Below are 19948 nucleotides of genomic sequence, written 5' to 3'. Positions count from 1 at the left end.
TGAAGAGGGTGAGCCGGACGAGGAGGAAGGCAGGGTTGGAGCTATCTTCCCCCCGAGATGACCTTTGCTCTCCCTTTTGGCATGATCAGTGCTGCTACAAGCAACATGGATCTCTGGAGGCCAGGAAAATCAGTCCTGGCCTCCAGGAATCCCAAGATGCACTGTGCTGCTTGTGGTGCATTGAGGGCTTCTCCTCCAAGCCAGGCACTCTAGGCACCCTGCTCTGTGTATGCTTGGGCTGTGTGCAGCACAAGCATACACATAACCCCAGATCTGGACCAGGTTAAAGGCTGGGTTAGAAACCTGGGCCTTCCAGGGGAGGCAGTGCTGGGATCACCCTCTATCCTAGCAATGCACACGAGCAGCCCAACCCAGGATGGGCTGCCCTAGTGGGTTCAGCTGCACATGTGCACAACCTCCTTATGTTGTACCTCTGTTCAGATTTCTACCCAAGGACATGGTGTTGTGTGAATGATTGCACCTGTGTTCGTTTTAAAAGTGAGCCTGGGTACAGGTTGCTCAAATGCACGATACAGACAGAAAGTGTCCTGCTGTACCTGTGTTCAACATAACATGTGAATCACTGCACCTGTGTACAGATCTGTACCTGTTTATAGTGTACACAGATTATATGAGTGCTGAACATAACACATGAATAGAGCTAGAGTTGTTGAACTATGCTTAAAAGGTGATTGATGCTCACCAAGTGGTCCGAAGCTGTGGTACAGCCCTGGAGGAGGTACGCTCTGCTTGGAAGCTTCTCTGGACAAGCATTAGAATGAACAAGAGCTTTGTAAGAAACCAGTTGTTTTCAAATGGATGTCGAGGTGCCCTGTGGGTTCGACCTGCCTGTCACCCATGCTGCCGTCATTAATGGCCGATCAGATCCACCACCTGAGCTGCCTGTCTGGTCTTGCCTTATGGTCTCTCTAGACCTTTTGTCTAGAGAGATTGGGAGACACATGGGGTTGCTTTCCCAATTCTCGACAGCTGCCTGATCTCTGAGAAAAGGTTTTTAAAATGAAATAGGGCCCCCTTGACAAACAGTTTGACGGAGTTGAGGGGGAAAGGGGTTAATAATAACTATACTCACAAAACCTCCTTGTTAGTTTCAAGACTTGTTCTCAATCAGAGGTTTTGCTCTCATTTGGATGGTGATAATCAGAAGAGTAGGGTGGAGCGGTAGGAATGTTATCACTCAGATTTTCATGGTAACTCAGTGAAAATTGATTGGCAGTCAATTCAGGATGAATAAAAGGGTATAATTCTTCACACAGTGAGTAATTAACTTATGGAACTCAATACCACAATATATTCTGAAAAAATAAAGAGGCTATTCCCATGATCTCTGGAAAGCGGGAGAAGGGAGCTTAGCCCACTTTCCAGGGATCGTAGGAACCACTGGGCTTGCAGGTGAGCCCAGTGCTCCCAAGTGCTCCGTTAACCTCGGTTTTTTTGCTCGTGTGTCACTGTGGCCCACAGTGACACACGCGGAGACCCCCCCAGCTGGTCTCCAGGATGCACTTGCGCGGGGCATCCTGGAACTTCTGGGGGCCACACAGCCCCCAATCCCCGCAGCCCCCACTGGCTCTGTAACGGAGCCAGAAGTCGTGTGGGTGGCAGGGCTGCCTTTTGATTGTCTGCGGGCGCTAAGCCCGCTCTCCCTGCAGACCCAGAAGAAGATCGTGAGAAGACCTTCAAAGACAGATTGAAGGAGGATAGAATTATCAAGGATTATTAGCCATGACAGCTATATGGAGCCTCCATGTGCAGAGGCAGTATACCTCTGGATGCCGGAGACTGGGGACAAGCTACAGGGAAAGGCATAGGAACATAGGAAACTGCCATATACTGAGTCAGACCATTGGTCTATCTAGCTCAGTATTGCCTTCACAGACTGGCAGTGGCTTCTCCAAGGTTGCAGGCAGGAATCTCTCTCAGCCGTATCTTGGAGAGGCCAGGGAGGGAACTTGAAACCTTCTACTCTTCCCAGAGCGGCTCCATCCCCTGAGGGGAATATCTGACAGAGCTCGCACATCAAGTCTCCCTTTCATATGCAACCAGGGTAGACCCTGCTTAGCTAAGGGGACAAGTCATTCTTGCTACCACAAGACCAGCTCTCCTCTCCTTCATGTGCCACTTGGGAGAGGCATCTGAATGGATGCTGTTGGAAACAGAATGTCGGATCTGACGGAGTTCAGCAAGACAAGGTTTACATTCTTAAGGAGCAATCGTGTCCATGAATGAGTTAATTATAATGTGGGACCAGGGAACCCCTATATCTGGTGAGTCTTCAGAGAAAGATTGCTCCTTGGCTATGCGAGAGCCACCATGAATGTCTCCCTCTGCTCACCAGATGCCTCTGGGAAGCCCCCAAGCAAGGGCATGCCTTCTCTTCTGCTGTTGCCCCCCTGCAACTGGTATTTAGAGGCATCTTGCTTCTTAGGCTGGAGGTTATTGCTGCTGCCCTGTCATAATGTGTGGAAAAACAGCATAATTGTATGCATGACATAAAGGCTGATCTTTACCCCATGCACAGAGTGGGGGCTGAATCACACAATAACTGCTGGCTCCTCCTATAATTTTATATATGATGTTCTTTTATTTGGGGATTTATACCCTACCTTGTCAGAGTATCTGCTCACAATGGCAAACCACAAATGCACTTATACTACCCAATCAAAACAAAAATTTGCAAGATGGTCACTACAGAAGGTGTCTAATACCAGTCCTTAAGAACCATAAATTTCAAAAAATAAATGTTTGAATAAATAAATAAATAAATCTCTGAAAGCCAGTCTTAACAAGAATAAACCTGTAGTCGCATCCCAAAGATGATCAACCTCCCGCCCCGCTCTCCCACACTGGTATGAGACCGTAACAAAATTTATGTATCTAACTTTTTTTTCTGGCAGTGCTCCTGTTCGATCCCTTGCAGTTCCAGAATGGGTCCTTCCTCCATCACACACAAGACACACACAGAGAGCCAATGTGGAATAGTTAGTGAGTATTGGACTAGGTCCAGACTGACGGTTCTCCAATCTCCACTCAGCCTCAAAGCTTACTCGTTACTTTGGACAGGCATTCTCTTGGCCTAACCTACCTCACAAGGTTGTTGTGAGGATTAAAGTAGGGGGAACAGCCATGTACACTATCCTGAGCTCCTTGGAGGAAGGTTGGGACAAAAATACAATAAGTAAGCTTGTTCAAAGATTACTCTTGTTAATCTTAACCAAGTTCACTGGGATCATCACTGATCAGCAGCACTGATAAGTTGTAGATGATGCAGCACCTCTGCATTTGTATCTAGTCACAGAAATCTCTAACTAGCTGAAAGGAACAGCAGGCCCGTTTCTCAGCTCTCTAAGTTTCCCAGGTTTCACTCAAGAGTTTGCTTCCTCTTTTTCACTGTCCTATTTTTTTTAATGTTCTAGTCCCCTGACCCCATGCCTGACACGAACTATGTGTTCTAAGATTGCTAGCATGTGAAAATAACCATAGTAAATCTGAAAACAAAACTAGGATGAATTTGATTCAGCCAGGAATTAGTGACTTCAAGGTTAGTGGGTCAATTTGCAGTTGAGCACCCTGCTGCTATGCCCCAGTGGTGAAAAAAGGGCCGCCTCTGTTGGGCCTTTCCAGGGCAAAATGGTAGCCAGATGGAGACCAAGGTGCTTTCCAGATTAGACCCTACAATGGGGTCAGGACGTATCTCAGAAGTGTGCTTCCACACTTCCTGCGTTTTGACACCGCAGTCCCTACATGGACAGCCAGGTGCCATTCACATTTCCAATGCCTTATTTTGAATTTAATTGCTGTGATATAGAGCGAGGATGTTGTATATCTGGCAAAAAAGTTGCTGTTTTTCCGGGTTGTTAATTTCCACGAGGCTGCTTCCCCTGCTGTTTATGCTTTGAATGTGACTTGCCTGAATGGAGGCATTTTGCTGCTGTTGAGCAGCTAGTTTGGAAAGCACCCAGAGGACTGAAAGTAGAGACAGACAATGGGGCTATTCTCACAATCAACCTAGTCCGATTTTTGTTGATCGTAAGAACCACCGGGCTCGCAGGCAAGCCCGGTGGTTCTTGAGTGCTCCGCAAACCCGGACTATTGGATCGTGAGTAGCCACAGCATGGCTCCGCAGCGTGGCTACTCATGAGGAGACCCCCAGAGGGGAGGCGAAAAGCCACCTCCCGGCTCCAGGGGTCTTGCCAGCATGCCCTGCGCGCTCACGCAGGGCATGCTGGAGCTTGCAGGGGCCAATTGGCCCGCGCTCCCCTCAGCCCCCTGTGGCTCCGTCATGGAGCTGGCAATCATGTGGGCGGCCGATCCGGCTGCCCAGGGCTCCCTCCCCTCTTGGGTGCTTAGCCAAGTCTCCCTGCGCACCACCCCAAACCAGGTCTCACTGATCGTGAGACACGGTCCAATACTATTCTTTAGTACTGAGTGTTGAATTAGAGTGTTGGAAGTAGTCTGATAGGGTCTCATGGTCTACACAGACTTTCTGTGAGGAAGGGATGTCCCAGTTGTGGTCTCTTTGGTCAACAAATGTTGCAAGTATTTTAATAGCAAAAAGCCTGCAACATTTTAAACAGATGGAGCTCTAGCTCCTCTCACCATTACAGGTTCTGTAATTCCCTCACTCTAGAGTTTATTTTATTTTTATTTATTTTTACATTTTATATACCGCTCTTCCTCCAAGGAGCCCAGAGCGGTGTACTACATACTTAGGGTTCTCCTCACAACAACCCTGTGAAGTAGGTTATGCTGAGAGAGAGTGACTGGCCCAGAGTCACCCAGCTAGTTTCACAGCTGAATGAGGATTTGAACTCGGGTCTCCCCGGTCCTAGTCCGGCACTCTAGCCATTATACACCACGCTGGCTCCCTTCCATCCCATTCCCTTCCTCCTAGGCCCAGTCCATCTCATTTCCTTCACTCCTCTCTTACTCTTACTTCTTTCCTGAATAGAAAGAATATCTCTTCTAGGCAGTTTGAAAGAAGGGAGGAAAAAGGTAATGGTGGCTGTTCCAAATTAGTGTAGAGACAGAGAGAGACGCCATGTTGTCTCTGGCAATACTTCTCCGCCACTTCCCTCCGCACTCTGCTCATCCATCAGATGTCAAGACTTGTCACTTCCATCTTGTTTGGCGTTTCAAGGCATAACAACAAAAAATCAATTAGCGCATAGCATTTCCTTTTGTATGCTCTTTTCACCTTTCCTCCAAAGAGCTCAGAGTGTCATTTTAGTCCCACCACAACCTTGCAAGGTAGGTTAGATTGAGAGAAAAACTGTGATTGCTCAAAGCCATTCCATGTGCTATCTCTCAATTTAAGCTCTCCTTGCTGGTAAAATAGGCATAATAATACTGACCTAGTTTACAAGGATTTCTAGAGCATAAGAATTACTGAAATACTGTGTATAAAGCACTTTTAACACCAAAGAAGCATTATATACGTACATGGTAAGTTTTATTATTTGTTTAATTTTAAAAGAGTTTGGGGTTTTATGTATAGCCATGTAAGTCATAAGATACTTCAAATGTCCACAGTTTCAAAACATACTAACAAATTTGGAACATTCTTTTCTGGACAGGCAGAAATTGGGCAAAGTTTTTCCAAAAACTGAACTGCAGTCCTAGAGAAAAATCTATACATGTTGGTATACATATCTTAAAGGCACAGAGTTTCTGTCCATTAAAAGGTGCCCAGCTGCCTGCTGGATTTGTCACTTTTTCCTGCCCAGGGCTCTGCACCTTTGGCAGCTACAAAAGCCTCCAGGCCAGGAGAAACTTAATATTGCATTTGTGCTGTTAAAGACACCAGACCTCTTTTCTAAGGTTATTTTATGAAATGTGTGTGCTGCATTTTCAGTTACTTATTGGGGAGCTTCTCAGTAAGCAACTTGAAAAACAGTAACTGTAAACTTGAGAACAATCAAGTTATTTTTGTTAAACAATGGCTTTGTGCAGTGTGTGTGTGTGTGTGTGTGTGTTGTGGTGATGGGGATAACCCAACTTTTTAGACACTCTCTAACATGAAAAGAATAAAACAGAATATTGGAAAAGCTAAAATAATAAGCTTCTAGAAAGTTCTTTTCACAGTTTTTTGTTTAAAGTTTATTGGGAAAGATTTTCTTTTTAAAAATATGTACATATTTTCCTAATTTATTCTCCTTGTAGCATGAAGCTGTTGTTTTTCCTTCTCCCCTTCCCCTTCCATAAATAATAACAGAAACATATTTACTAAGAATGCACATATACACAAATATATTTTAAAAGGAATGTATAGGAGTATCTTGGAGATGGTATGCCGTGTTAAGTATAAAGTTGGCTTAGCCTTCCAGGGAGATATTTTTCTAGGCCTCTGAATTGTCTTTGCAGACATATTTCTAGATGTCTTTTCTTTCTCTTCGTGCTAGGTTGAGCATATTTTTCTGCCATTGGTCTTATTACTGGGGGATTTTAACTGCTAATAACACTTGGTGCAGAAACCATTTGTGGTGTTTGGATATTCCCCAGATAGCCAGAAATCACAAGTTATTTGAATATCTTATACCATATATTAAAAGAGTGCTTCAAATATAAAAGAACAGTTTCAAAGCATACACTTTTTGCAAATTTTAGAAATAACCCAACTCTTGATATACTCTTACCTCAGTCCAGGGGACAGTATAAAATTAAAAAAAAAAAATAGGCTGGTTTTAGGCTGCTGCATGTGATTAAATTAGCAAGATGGCTTTCCCCACCATCTCACTGGAAGCTTCCGGAAACAGGTGCAGGGTAGCGCTAATGAAGTCTTCTTTAAAATGAAGGCATCATACACCTGCTTGTGAATCAAATGTGTTAATGGAAATCAGCTTGCCTCGGATAATTAGAACTTAATTAGTGGCTGATACTTCATGCTCCTTGTGGGGGAGAAACATACCGCTCTAACCCACACAGTGCAGAGGTCTGTTTCATTATTAGGAATGTGGGGAAGGTGTTAATCAGCTTTTCCTTCTTTGAGGTAAAGAAGGTGACACCTCTTCCTCACTCTCTTTCACAAAGCCATGGCTGTTCAACTTCTCTTATGGTTGCTAAGTGTAGCTGACCCAATTTGACTCAAATGAGAACTGCTTCTCAGGGAGGGGTTGATATAGTTCAGGAAAGCAACAAAAGATTGACTTGTTACTTGAGAACTAGTGTCAGTTCAGTTGCAGATCTGTACATATAGGCCTGTTCGGACATAACGCCAAACCAGAGGTAAACATGCCAGTTCTGAAGCTGTGATCATCCGAAAGTGTGAAACCGTGAATCCATCAACCAACAGCAGCTCCATTTTTGCTCCCAAACCTGAATTTGAACCCTCGGTTTGTAGTGAGTTTTGCTGCTGAAACTTGAGGTTAGAAGGCAGCATTGTGCCAACCGAGCTATGCGGTCACTATAACCTGGGTTTCACGCGCAAGCTCTTCCCACCACCATAGACAGGCCAGCTAAGAGCAGCCAATAAATGTGTCAGTTCAACAGCAGTCGCATTTCTTGCTAGCCGCCTCTTGGAGCTGAAGACCCACCCTCTGCCATCTCCTTGCTCCTTCTGCCGATACTTGGCAACAGGAATGCCATGTCTCTGCAGTTCTTGCATTTGAAGTGATTGAATGGCATTGGGGAAAGCACTCTTTTTATATAAAACAATGAGAAAAGACACACGTGCAGGAGCCCTTTCATTGACCTAACGCCTGATCTAACCCCATTCTTGGGGTTCTCATATGTTCTTAATTGAGTGTAGTTTAGTTGGTCTTAATGTGCACAATGGTGCAGGCTGGAGGGGAGCAAACCAAGGGACGTGCCTGAGAATCCTGGGGAAGACACTGGTTGATGGACCACGGAAGGGCCAGGGCTGGTTGTCTGGTACTCCAGGAACAGATCTTATTGACTTCCTTCCTAGCAGGGGAGGTGTATATATATATAGGCAGGCAGGCAAAGGATCCTGGGGTTTGGTTCATCAGGCCATGACTACTGCTCTGTCCCCCTGTATCTTGGTGGCAGACAGGATGGAAGGAAGGTTTGATTCTGCGGTTTTCTCAGCACTGAGTAACTAAGTAAGTTAAGGAAGAGAGCTGGTCTTGTGGTAGCAAGCATGACTTGTCCCCTTAGATAAGCAGAGTCTACCCTGGTTACATATGAAAGGGAGACTAGAAGTGTGAGCACTGTAAGATATTCCCCTTAGGGGATGGAGCCGGTCTGGGAAAAGCATCTAGGTTCCAAGTTCCTTCCCTGGCATCTCCAAGATAGGGCTGAGAGAGATTCCTGCCTGCAACCTTGGAAAAGCTGCTGCCAGTCTGTGTAGACAATACTGAGTGAGATGGACCTATGGTCTGACTTGGTATATGGCAGCTTCCTATGTTCCTATGTTCCTCTGCTTGCTGTGCTTAGTGTGCTATTGTTTGCTGTTAACTATCTGGTTTTGCTGGATCTCAGATTACCAATGGCAGGACTTGGGTGGCTGTCTGCCTGCCTTGAGTTGTGGTTTGGCCTGTTTGTGAGATGGTGTTGTGGTGAGAAATGGACAGTGGCAGCTCTTTGTATAATATTTCTTGGTGAATGCTGTGATGAGCTCCATGTCCGGTCTTGAGACTAACTTGTGCTACTCTCGATGCTCTGCTTTGCTCTGCAATCTGTGTTCTGCATCGCAAGGTATACTCAGTGTACTTAGATGTGGCTGAAGACATTGTTCTAGTTGAGCTTATGGCTTGCTGGCTGCTAAGGGTGCTGCTGTGGCAGCTGTTGCAAGTAAGGACAGGGTCATAATTGTGTGTGAGAGAGAAACTTGTGCCAATGATGTTACTACAGTGTGGGCTGTTACCAGCTTAGCTTATTCCCAGAAGCCTCCCTGGTTGCAACTGCAGCTCAAGGCTTGGAGATTGTACTTTGCTATGCTCGGTAGCTGCACTGCAATGTGAGCTCCCAGTTTATGTTATACATGGGGACAAGTCATTTAGTTGGCAGTGGACTGGTTGGCCCTAGATTTCGGCTGCAAGTAACACAAATTTCAAAGGAGATTAGCTTCACATCCCCTCTCCCTACGTGGGGGCCTGGCTAAGCAGACTCCAGAACTAGCTATTGCTAGTCATCTAGCATCTGAGGTCAATTTGGACTTAGGATGGACTCTAAAACTCCCTTCATCCTCTCGCAAGAGAGATAACACCTGTTGCAAATGAAGCAATTAGGCCAGGAAAGGAAAGCAGATAAAGACAAGTGCAGCAGCAGACTCCCTCACAATAGGGATGAGTCAGTGACAAGGTGCACATCGAAACTTTTGATAGAACTATTGGGAAGCCCTTCCCAGCACAGGATACTCTTGGGCACACCTGCATACTCCAATTGTCCTCACAATCAGCCTTGGATACAATAAGCGATTCCCATACCTTCCTACCCAGGAAGGACTATCAGACACAATGCATTCTGAAAAAGCCTGCCTGGACTTCCCTATTAAGCAGAGCAGAGCATGACAACAGCAAAGTGCCCCAAGGCACGTTTTATGATATAAGTATCCCTAACCCCATGACTCAGTGTGCTTCCTCGTATATTTGCATGCTAAACTAACCATGCCAGCACAACGACTGAGAACGCCAGAAACTCCTGCTGGCAGCACCCCTGGAGGATCCCTTGGGCCTGGAGAAGAACCTCTGCTGTCGAGGACCCATGCCCAGAGGCTGCAGCTGGCAGAAAAAGACTGTCACAGCCCTGCTGGCCACACACAAGATGAAGTGGGGACCCGCCCTTGGACCTTTAGGACATTCCTCTCATTGAATTCTTTTAACTGGACTCTACCCGAGCCCATCGGAACTTGCATACAGTGGTATTTTCTCTCTGCTATTGCAATCACACCTTCTGTTGTATGCACCCGTGTTTTATCAGGAAATTTTATTCACTGCTGCATTGCTTTTGTAAATCATATGTTAAACATTATCTAATAAAAGTCAATACACTTGGGACTTCACTGCAACGAGAACTGCAGCAGACCACCTTGGTGTGCCCCACTCTGTTGAGGCCACTTGAGCTGAAATCACTACCTGGATTGGTCCGTGTACCAATCCAGCCAGCTTACCTAGCAGGCGCAGGAAGCTGGGTCCACTGAGAAGCCATTCTTGGGGCATCCCTCCACACTAATTCTTACAACTCTCCTGTTTTCCACTTCACCTTCTTGGACGGACGCAAATCTCCAGCTGCCTGAGTCAGGTCTTTGTGGGGACAGGAGATATAGCCTCTTGTCTGGCTCCTTCAGGGCTGAATCTATCCCTCTCTCTAAGTTCTGAAACCTCAACCCTCCCCACCCCGCCATCTTAAAGTAACTCTCTCTCTAGCCCACCTGCAAATTTACACATAATTTGGAACTTTAAACTAAACGTGCCTTACAATAGTCTGTTTTTAAACATATTTGTGGTACCTTTATGCTAGGACTGCCTAGTAACCTAGTCTTATTGCTTTTATTCATTTTTCCTACAATAAACTCCTTTTGTTAATTAGAACCTCTCTCTCAAGCCGATTTTCTTCAGTTCAAGCACTTGCACAAATTAAAACTGTTCGGAACTGCCTCACCCTTTTTGAGCTAAATCCCCCACATTCACCCAAACTGGGAGTGTTGACCAATCATCCCCGAGGCAGTTCCATCAAAAGGGCACTGTGGCTGGTAGTGGATTCTCTGTCAGTGATTCTTCTTTGGCCATCTTTGGACTGTGTGTTTGGCACAATGTGTTCTGTGTTGGGAGGGACTGTGTGTGCTTCTGATCTGCAGGCAGAGTTGCAAAATCTGTGTACTCTGCTTGTTTCGCCCATAGGGAACAATGGAAAACTCGAATCACTCCATCGTTCCCCATGGGTAGGTCCTAGGGACACTAAAGTGGGTTGGGTGGTACAGCGTGATGGATGCTACCTACCACTCAACTCTAAATAGAAAAGAAATGGGCGAGCAGGCGATTAAAAATAAATTCTAACCTAACCCTCCATAGGATCCTATGGGATTTGGGGGGAAGTTAAAAAAATAATAATCACCCACTCACCCATTTCTTTTGTGGGTTGGGTGGTAGGTAGCACCCATCATGCCCTACCACCCAGCACACTTTGGTATCATAGGAACATAGGAAGCTGCCTTCTACTGAGAGACCATTGGTCCATCTCAGGGTCATAACAAGGCTGGAGTGGGCCCAGAGACAAAATTTTAAAATGGGCCCCTCGCTGATACACACACACACGCACTTCACAATATATAGTCATGTGACTTGCCTCTGAGGGGGCCCTCGAGGCGTGGGGGGCCCCAGGCAGCCGCCTCCCCTTGCCTAATAGTAGTTACGCCCCTGGTCCATCTAGCTCAGTATTGTCTACACAGACTGAAAGCGGCTTCTCCAAGGTTGCAGGCATGAGTCTCTCTCAGTCTTATCTGGAGATGCCAGGGAATCTGGGACCTTCCGCATGTAAACATGCAGGTTCTCTTCCCAGAGCAGCCCCATCCCCTAAGGGGAATATTTTTCCATGTAGAAAAATGTAGTATCCCATTCAAGTGAAAACCAGGGTGAACTTTGCTTAGCAAAGGGAACAATTCATGCTTGCTACCACAAGGCCAGCCCTCCTCCCTCAAAATCCACGGTCTCCATTGGCTCTAAGCCTTCACCCAGGCTTTGATCAGTTGCCCAGCAGCACCCCAGGCAGGCAGCCATGGAACCAGCTCCGGCCCAGACCTCTTGTGCGCCCCGCAATCACTGCCGCCACCATCTTGCCCAGGCTTGTACCTTACCATGGGGAATAATGGGATGATTTGAGTTCCCCATTGTTCTCTATAGGCAAACATTTATTTATTTATTTATTTATTTATTTATTTATTTGCATTTCTGATTTGATTTATCAAACCAGCTGGTAGTGGCTGTTTCAATGAATCGATTCACATTTTTGCGATCTAGTTTGAGTTCGAACCGAATTGCAAAAAAAATAATAATGAAATGATTCATGCACATCTCTAGAATTCATAGCCTTCCTGCCTTCCCATGCTGCAGCTGCACTATTCATTCCCCAGCTAAGGACTGACAGTTTGAAGCCCATACATCCTCAGCAATGTGTCCATTGCAGAAGGGGAGGGAAGAGGATGAGGAGGGCCCTCTTTCTCTGTTCCTGATTGGCTGGCTATTGCTGAAGCTCAGTATACCCCTCTCCTCTGCCAAACTGAAAATTAGTACTGAGTACTCTTATTGAAATTAATGTGACAAGAAAACTTGTCCCATTAATTTCATTAAGACTGCTTATGAGTAATTTGATGTGAGTATGAGCCAGTGACTGTTGAGGACTGTCTCCTTAATTGTAACACTTACATTTTGTTTTTTCATATACACACACCACACAACATCTCTATGGGGCACTTGCTGAAGGTTTGCAACACTTGTTTTAAAAGGATGGGAATCCCTGCAGTAATTCAGTTGTGTGTGTGCATTCCCCATAATAAATGCTGAATTTGAATAATTGCACCTATACTTTAATCCAATCTATTAAAAAAAATCTGGGGGCATGGGGGACTTCCTAAAGTTTTGTTTCCATTAGGAGAAGTTGATCAAATCACATCTGCATTGGATTCTTCTTCCAAGAAACTCAGAACAGTGTGAGATTATCTCATTTTATCCTCTCAAAAACCTTATAAAGAATGGTAACTGACAAAGGTTAGATTCATGTATGAGCAGGAATTATAATATAATAAGATCTTCCTAGTACAAATCTAACACTATCCACTGCACCACCCTGGGTACCTCCCTGTGAGTAGGCAAAATTAAAAGGTATCTTAAAACACAAGCCAAGTCCTGAAACATAAGGGAGCAAGTCCTTTTGAAAATGGTGGGACTTACATCAGAGTAAACACGCTTAGGATTACACTACATAGGTGCAACCAGGCTGATCTCAAATAAATCAAGGCTATTAAGGAGGAGAAAGATAACTAAGGAGGATGATACAGTGGCTAGCATGAGTGATGATCTGGAACATTTGTGCACATGTTTGTACTTTAATGAGAAAACTGCTAGTCTGGACTCGTCCTAATAAGACCTGTTTCAGCCATATTATAGTGCACACACAAGTTAAAATCAACACGACCCAGTTAAAATCAAGCACATTAAAGCTCCATTGATTCCTTGGGGCGGTGGGGCGGGGTTGAGCAAGCATTTATTTCCCCCAGTCGGATTAGTGCTTAATTTTGGCTGGATCATGTTCAATAGAGTGTGAATGTGAGAAACACATTTGCAGATGCATGTTATCAGACAGGTATTCCTGTCATAGAGGAAGAGTTGGCCACAACTTCCTGTTGAGTGTAGTCTTGGTGGCAAACTCAGGTTGGCCACCACATAATGTGTGAAGGAACACTTATAGGCTCAGCTGGGGCATTTGAGGTTGGAGACTGATAATAGTCTTTAAGAGAGCTGAAAGTGTTTTGAGGGAAGTTTCACTTCCTATGCATAAAGAATATCTCTTTTGATCCACTGGTGTCGCTAAACAAACAGGTTTGGCGGGGGTTTTGAATCAACACACCACCTGCCAAACCTGCTTACTGGAGGCTAAAGAAGAATGAGCATAAACACCATGAGCAGCACATTCCCTTTCAAATCATTTTCGGGAAGCTGCAGGGGGAAAAGATCCAGAGCAATGAACTGCATGCAAGAGGAGGACATTGCGTTAGCACAGTGTTGTTGCCCTAGCTAGTTGCATTAAGTCTGGAACTTGGATTCCAGATTAGAGTTGAGCAACTGCAAACCTGCTTTGCAGGTCCACTACAGCGGCACAACAGCAGCACACTTCATGTGTTTTAATGGGAACTTTCACACAATAGCACTCTTGTGCAAATCCTTGTTTTCAGTGCAACCAAGCCATCCTCCTGTGCTGGTGCAACAGTGCGCGATCCACATGTGATTCCTTGCTCTGGATGTCAGCCACTGTTTCCAGCTTTAAATACTGACAAAGAGGAGGGAGTGATTCTGATCATGTGCAGAATGACTTCATTCAGTGTTGCTAAATTTTGTTATATTTGTGGTGTTATTTGGAATGAGGTTGTTAATTCTAAATGATTTCATTCTTGTAATTCTGGCCATTGGCTGGACTAATAAAGACTATGAAGGACTTGCCATTATTACTGAACAACTGCAATACTGCCCACCCCACCCCAAGGGAAGGACTTCTAGGTCAAGGACTGTGGCTTCTAGGTAGACTGGGCCCTTACACCTTCCCTTTCAAAAACCAAACACTGATAGGGCCACCTAATGGCACAGTGGGGAAGTAACTTGCCTAGGGAGCAAGAGGCTATGGGAAACACCTATATCGGGCACAGAGATATAGAAGATGCTGAAAGGCCTCACCTCATACTGCGCAGGAGATGGCAATGGTAAGCCCCTCCTGTATTCTACCAAAGACAACCACATGGTTCTGTGGTCACTAGGAGTCGACACCGACTCAATGGCACCACTTTACTTTACTTTACTTTACTGATAGGGTTGCCATTTCCTTCTCAGACAGATGCACCTGTGCTGGGTGACAGAAAAGCCCACTCACTGCAGTTCCGCCCCGACACCAACACAGGAGCTTCAGTGACATCTGTGCTTCTGTTGTGTAGCAGCTGCTAAAGAAGACATAGGAGTGATTTTTAGGGAAAGAGTTGGCAACTCTGAGCCTTGTCAAAGAGGATTTTGAATGCACAGCTTGGAGCAGAGCCGCATGAACATGCCCCTGGAAGCCAACTTTGAATGGGTGGTTTTGAGCAGAAACATGATGCCGGCAGGGGTGGGGGGGTTAGGTGGCCCTTTCCTCACCCCACCCCTTCTCTGCTCAAAATTAGAGCCCTTCAAGGCGCTTTGCATGAAAAGCAAAAGCCTCATTGGATGTTATTACATGTATTTGCATAGAATGTGCAGTGTGCCCTTCTTGAGGGTACTTCACCTTTGGTTGGGGCCCCACCCCTCTCTGTTTTTCCTCACCATTCCTCAGTTTCATTCTAAAGATCTTTTTGTGGCTGGCTTGTCAAGCAAATAAACCAGCAAAGCCCTGGCCAGATGGTGCGAAGGAGATAACCCAGGCTTTTGAAGGGCTGCGGCCAAAGCAGCAGTTGCCAGAAACTAATCTCTATGTGTTGAGAAGAAAGAGAGAAGAACCCACAAGGAGATAAATGCTTTAGGATAATCTGCATGAGGCTGGGCATGGAGGGTTGGGCTCTGTGTGTGTGTGTATGTGTGTGTGTGTGTGTGTAGCTCTGTTGGGGAAGGTTTCCCCGATCAAAATGTGTGAAATGACAAGAGGCAAACTTGTGTTCTAATATTTATTCATTTATTTATTCATTTATTTTATTACACGTATAAACCGACCCCATCCAGAAGTTCTGGGTGGTGTGCAACTAGTTTAAAAAACATAAAAACAAACTTCATTTAAAACACTCTACTTAAAACAATATAAAAACAATTTTAACACAATTTAAAACCAATTAAAATACTTAAAAACAATTTTAAAAACCTTGGAAGGCTAGGCCAAACAAGTACATAGGAACGTAGGAAGCTGCCATATACTGAGTCAGACCAACATTGATCTATCTAGCTCAGTATTGTCTTCACAGACTGGCAGTGGCTTCTCCAAGGTTGCAGGCAGGAATCAATCAGCCCTATCTTGGAGATGCCAGGGAGGGAATTTGGAGCCTTCTGCTCTTCCCAGAGCAGCTCTATCCCCTGTGGTGAATATCTTACAATGCTCACACTTCTAGTCTCCCATTCATATGCAACCAGGGTGAACCCTGCTTAGCTAAGGGGACAAGTCATGCTTGCTACCACAAGACCAGTAAGTCTTTAGGGCTCTCTTAAGGCCAACAGTGAGCCTAAACTGCAGATATCTGCTAGGAGTGCATTCCATAGGCCAGGAGCAGCTACAGAAAAGGCCTGGTTCCAAGTCACCAACAGATGTACTGGTGGTAACTGGAGACAGACCTCTCTAGATGACCTCAACGATTGATGGGGATCATACTGAAGAAAGCACTCTCTAAGGTAACCCGGACCCAAGCCATTCAGAGCTTTAAAGGTAATAACCAGCACTTTGTATTTCGCCCGGAAACATATTGGCAGCCAGTGCAGCTGTTTAAAAACAGGCATAATATCGTCTCTCTGGGTTACCCCAGAGACCAATCTGGCTGCCGCATTTTGAACTAACTGAAGTTTCCAAACTACGTACAAAGGCAGCCCCATGTAGAGCGCACTGCAGTAGTCGAGCCTGGAGGTTACCACCTGATGCACCACTGTTTTGAGATTGTTCTCTTCAAGGAATGGAAGCAGCTGTCAAATCAGCCGAAGCTGATAGAAAGCGCTTCTGGCCATAGCTTCCACCTGAGATACCATGGTGAGGTCTGGATCCAAGAGCACTCCCAAGCTGCGTACCTGTTCCTTCTGGGGGAGTGTAACCCCATCCAGCACAGGAAGATCTAACGCATCCCTTAAATTCCGATCCCCTACAATGAGCACCTCCGTCTTGCTTGGATTCAGCTACAATTTGTTATACCGCATCCAGCCAATTACTGCCTGTAGGCAGGCATTTAGGGAGTGAATGCCATTTCCTGATGATGACGATGATTATAAGAAGAAATAGATTTGGGTGTCATCAGCATACTGATAACACCCTGCACCAAATCTCCTGATGACCTCACCCAGCAGTTTCATGTAAATATTAAAAAGCATTGGTGACAGAATGGAGCCCTGAGGGACTCCATATTATAACTCCTGTTTTAAAGAGGAACTGTCACCAAGCTCCCCCATCTGGAATCTGCCTGAGAGATAGGAGCGGAACCACTGCAAAGCAGTGCCTCCTATCCCCAATTCCCCCAGGCGACCCAGAAGGATACCATTTTCGATGGTATCGAACACCGCCAAGAAACCCCAAAGAACCAGCAGAGTTACACTCCCTCTGTCGATTACCCGGTAAAAGTCATCTATCAGGCCGACCAAGGCAGACTTAACCCCAAAGCCTGCTCTAAAGCCAGTTTTAAATGGGTCTAGATAATCGGTTTCCTCCAAAACCACCTGAAGCTGTTAGCCACCACTCTCTCAATCACCTTACCCAACCATGGGAGATTGGAGATTGGCCTATAACTATCCATCACTGAGGGATCTAGGGAAGGCTTCTTAAGAAGTAGTCTAATCATTGCCGCCTTCAAACAAGGAGGCATCCTACCCATATTATGGGAATTCCGACTACAAACAGACAAACACCTGCCACACAACACACCAGATATAACTGTAGTCGAGAAGAAAGAAAAACAAGTCAAAATAATCGACATAGCAATACCAGGGGATAGCAGAATAGAAGAAAAAGGAATAGAAAAAATCACCAAATACAAAGATCTACAAATTGAAATTGAAAGGCTGTGGCAGAAAAAGACCAAAATAATCCCAGTGGTAATTGGCGCCCTGGGTGCAGTTCCAAAAGACCTTGAAGAGCACCTCAACACCATAGGGGCCACAGAAATCACCATCAGCCAATTACAAAAAGCAGCTTTACTGGAAACAGCCTATATTCTGCGACGATATCTATAACAACAGCAACAACACTGACAATAAAATTCTGGCATCCCAGGTCCTTGGGAAAGACTCGATGTCTGGATAAAACAAACCAGTCAATAACACCTGTCTGACTGTGTAAACAAGATAATAATAAAATTATTAACTGGAATAATAGCAGATGAAGTGATGCAACACTTATTAACTAACAAACAGCTTCCAGTTGAACAGAAAGGAAATTGCCCGAACACCAGAGGCACAAAAGACCAGCTGCTGATTGACAAAATGATTTCAGAAAACTGCAAGAGAAGAAAAACAAATCTAAGTGTTGCATGGATTGACTACAAGAAAGCCTTCGATTCATTGCCTCACACATGGATACTAAAATGTTTAGAAACAACTGGTGTCAGCAAAAACATTCAGATATTTATTTAAAAAGCAATGAGCATGTGGAGTACACAGTTAACAATCAATGGCGAGGCACTTGGACAGGTTAGCATTAGAAGAGGCATTTTCCAAGGGGACTCACTATCCCCTCTGTTGTTTGTAATCGCCATGACCCCACTTTCACAAATACTAAACAAAACAAGCCTTGGATACCAAACATCTAAAACATCCAGTAAAATCAACCATCTGCTGTACATGGACGATCTGAAGTTGTATGGAAAGTCCCAGTCAGAAATCGAATCACTGCTAAACACTGTCCGTATATTCAGTGGCGATATAGCAATGGAGTTTGGACTAGACAAGTGTGCTGCATTAATAATGAACAGAAGGAAAATAACAAAAACAGAAGGAATAGAACTGCCCAATGGAAGCAACATCAAGAACCTGGAAGAGAAAGAACCTTACAAATACTTGGGCATTCTCCAGGCTGATAACATAGCACACACTGAAGTTAAAAGAAAAATTGGAAGTGAATACATCAGGAGAGTCAGAAAAATCCTCAAGTCCAAACTCAATGGCGGGAACATCATACAAGCCATAAACACCTGGGCTATACCTGTTATTAGATACACTGCAGGAATAATAGACTGGACCCAGGCAGAGCTAGAGACACTAGATCGTAAGACCAGGAAAATCATGACCATCAATCATGCTCTGCACCCCGCAGTGATGTAGATAGGCTCTACCTCCCTCGCAGCTCAGGTGGAAGAGGAATGCTGCAAGTCCATCAAACAGTAGAGGAGGAGAAAAGAGGCCTTGAAGAATATATAAGGGACAGTGAAGAAGATGCACTTCAAATGGTCAAGAACGCGAAACTATTCAACACCAATGTAACAAAACAGGCCTACAAGAAAGAACAAGTCAAGAACCGAGCAGAAAAATGGAGAAATAAGCCACTGCATGGTCAATATTTACACAATATAAGTGGAAAATCAGACATCACCAAGACCTGGCAATGGCTTAAGAATGGCAACTTGAAGAAAGAAACAGAGGGTTTAATACTGGCTGCACAAGAACAGGCACTAAGAACAAATGCAATAAGAGCAAAAGTGGAAAAATCCACAACAAACAGCAAGTGCCGCCTTTGTAAAGAAGCAGATGAAACAGTAGACCACCTAATCAGCTGTTGTAAAAAGATCGCACAGACTGACTACAAACAAAGGCATGACAAGGTAGCAGGTATGATACACTGGAACATCTGCAAAAAATACAAGCTACCTGTAGCCAAGAATTGGTGGGACCATCAAATTGAAAAAGTGGTAGAAAATGAAGATGTAAAAATATTATGGGACTTCTGACTACAAACAGACAAACATCTGCCACACAATACACCAGATATAACTGTAGTTGAGAAGAAGAAAAACAAATTAAAATAATCGACATAGCAATACCAAGGGATAGCAGAATAGAAGAAAAAGAAATAGAAAAAATCACCAAATACAAAGATCTACAAATTGAAATTGAAAGGCTGTGGCAGAAAAAGACCAAAATAATCCCAGTGGTAATTGGCGCCCTGGGTGCAGTTCCAAAAGACCTTGATGAGCACCACAACACCATAGGGGTCACAGAAATCACCATCAGCCAATTACAAAAAGCAGCTTTACTGGGAACAGCCTATATTCTGTGACGATATCTGTAACAACAGCAACAACATTGACAATAAAATTCTGGCATCCCAGGTCCTTGGGAAGGACTCAATGTCTGGATAAAACAAACCAGTCAATAACACCTGTCTGACTGTGTAAAATAAAATATAATAATAATAATAATAATAATAATAATAAATAAAAATAAAAAAAAATTACTGGTTTCCCTTCCCCTGTAATGGTCAGCTGCTCTGCCAATGCCAATTCTTCTATTCCTCACCACAACAGTAATAGCTGCCCCAGAGCTGCTGGATGCAACCCCCACATCACCCTCCTAAGAGAACCCAAACACATTATAACAAAAGCCCTGGCACAACCTAATAAAAG

Source organism: Hemicordylus capensis, chromosome 6, assembly GCF_027244095.1.
Source record: "Hemicordylus capensis ecotype Gifberg chromosome 6, rHemCap1.1.pri, whole genome shotgun sequence".
Lineage (NCBI taxonomy): Eukaryota > Metazoa > Chordata > Lepidosauria > Squamata > Cordylidae > Hemicordylus > Hemicordylus capensis.
Note: the sequence above shows the minus strand (reverse complement) of the source record.